At 44.1% G+C, this 2,511-nt stretch overlaps 1 pseudogene; it reads right to left on the bottom strand.

Annotated features, from left to right (window-relative positions):
- Positions 1 to 573: 573 nt before the first annotated feature.
- Positions 574 to 1,900, bottom strand: LOC123425563 (annotated as a pseudogene).
- Positions 1,901 to 2,511: the final 611 nt, after the last annotated feature.

Here is a 2,511-nt window from a genome sequence, read left to right as displayed (position 1 = left end):
GACCCTGCCCCGCGTGGGCTGGGCCTCCTCAGGGCGACAAGTAGGTTTTTTCCCCATTTTTTTCTATTTGGTTTCTGTTTTAATTATTGACATTGTTTTCCATTTATTTTGGCTTCACAAGCAAACTATAAATAGTTTGAAAAATGCTGGGGTGTTAGTTGGAATATTTCCAATCACCCATAAAGTTTTCAGCATTTTTGGAAACTATATATTTTTGAAATCAAATTTAAAACTTGAAACCGTTAGTCTTTGCATTTATTTAAAATGCCAAATGTACTAAGAAAATGGTTTTCTTCATTGCTTATTTGTTTTCAAGAATTATCAGAAAAGTTGAACTTTTCTTGAGGCCATTTTGGGTTCATTGATTTGAATAAGTTTATAATTCCTTTGAATTTGAGAAGTGGCTAGGGTTTTTGAGTTTTCCTTCACCACTTGCATTGTTCTTGTTGAAATTTTCTTAGATGCAATGCAAAGAAGATATGAGCACAATCCTAACTTGATTAGGGTTTCAAGGATGTGACAAAATCTCATTCCTAACCTCCGATTTACTGAGGCTAGATATTAACCACCTACTTAACAATAGTAACTTGCATCTAGAGACAACAAAGGAGATGTATTAAACGAGAAGAGCAACACCCACCAGTGATGAAGCAGCTGAACATCTTCTCCAGCTCCAGGGAAATGTTGTCATAGCTGGAGTAAGTCTTAAGATCAAGCTTCCTTAGGTATGGGGCTTCATCCATGCTGACCTTGACATAGCAACATCCTGCCTCGCTTCTACCTTGGTTCTCCGCCTTGGTCTTTGTGGCATTGGCTGCTAGCGTGTTCTTCCGATAGCTCCGAACAGGTGGCCATGCGACAACTTGAGCCCTATTGAGTGCACAAGACTTGGAATTAGAGCAGATCAAACCAAACATCAACTGAAACACATGGTTTTAAACATGCAATCAATATTGAGATTATTAGCCACTCCCTCCTTCCCCTTGTCAAATACAACTCAGATAATTTAAGATTTAAGATAAGAAACACCCGGGTGGTTACAGGATTACAGAGCCCGGTTAAGTGACAATTTACTTTTATCAGGGAACATGCTATTCTGCGTTTAATTCACAAGTAGAACTCGTCCAGTTCAGGAATAAAATTAAGAGAAGCATGACTATTACTTGTGCCATACAAAGTGCATAACATTGACTGATTAGCAGACCAGGTCGAACCAAATTAAGATGAGCAACAAACCCAGCTGGTTATACTATACGCTAGCAGAAACCGGTTAAGTGGTAGTAGTTTTAGCAGGGAAGATCCTCTCATGCGTTTCATTCACGTTCACAAATTGAGTACTCTTACTAGTTGCTTAAATCTAGCAGTAGTAGTAGTAGTAGTACATTTGATCATGAAAATCAAGCGAGGCATCACTATTCTTTGGCACTACCGCTGCTTATAAAGCAATCCAAAATTAAATCGACTGTCGAAACAAAATCTAGCAGATGCACATATCCAAGGGGCTAGCTAGCTAGAAGTGCGAAACCGAAGCAACCGAGCTAGAGCTGAAAATAAAACAAGAACCGTACTTGGCAGCTGGAGGAGCTCCGGCTCCGGCGGCGGCGGATTCACCTTCCTTCTTGTCCTCCTCCCAGCCCACCCCGGCAGTACGGTCGAGGAGCGAGTCGGTGAACCCACGCTTGGCGCCGCCCCGTGTCGAGGCAGGAGCGGGCCCGAGCGTGAGCGCGGCGTCGATGCCGGCCTCCTCCACTGAGCCGCAGCCCGGCAGGACGAGGCGGAGCGCGAGGTGCGTGCCCGTCTCGCCTGAGGCGGAGGAGGAGGAGCACCAGGAGCAGAATGGTGCTGGCGCGGGTGGGCCCGGGCCGATGTAGTCGCGCGCTTAGAGATTCGGCGGCAGCATTGGATGGAAGGAAGGAAGGAAGTCCGACGAGGAAGTGGGAAGGTGTAGAAGTATAGTTGGAACTCTGCGTGGCGATATGGCGGAGTCGTCGGAGGAGGGTTGCTGTGGTCGTGGATCTGGATCAGGATCAGAGAGGGAGGGAGATGGTTGGGGTGGCGGCTGCATGAGGGAGAAGGGACGAGAGGATAGGGCTACGTGGGCGAGAGGAGGTGGGATTGATGGCTGCCGTTGGATCTCGGAGCATCCAACGGTGTTTGCTGCATGATCCGTGGAAAGGGTAGTTCTGCGTTCTGATTGGTGTGAGATATGTAACACTAAAAATAATTTTGAAGTGCTAAAAACATGTGTGTTTGTGAAGCAACTATCAAGAGTGTACTGTAAAATGGCGCCACTAAAATTTTCACTCAAGGTATATCATATTTCATGGATTATCACCAACTTGTATTCATTTTCTTTGGACGAAACAATTATTTTTCATTTTCCAAGTTTCCAAAATAAGTTTTTTTAAGGACCTACCATATATTTGTTGCAAATTAAACCATATTAATTTTCTAAAATAGTATGTCATATTTAATGTCCAATTGACCAAATGGTTGGGTGTCAAAAGCTTT

This window comes from Hordeum vulgare, chromosome 2H (assembly GCF_904849725.1).
Source record: "Hordeum vulgare subsp. vulgare chromosome 2H, MorexV3_pseudomolecules_assembly, whole genome shotgun sequence".
Lineage (NCBI taxonomy): Eukaryota > Viridiplantae > Streptophyta > Magnoliopsida > Poales > Poaceae > Hordeum > Hordeum vulgare.
The sequence above is the reverse complement of the archived record's forward strand: the minus strand, read 5'-3'. Positions and strand labels throughout refer to the sequence as shown.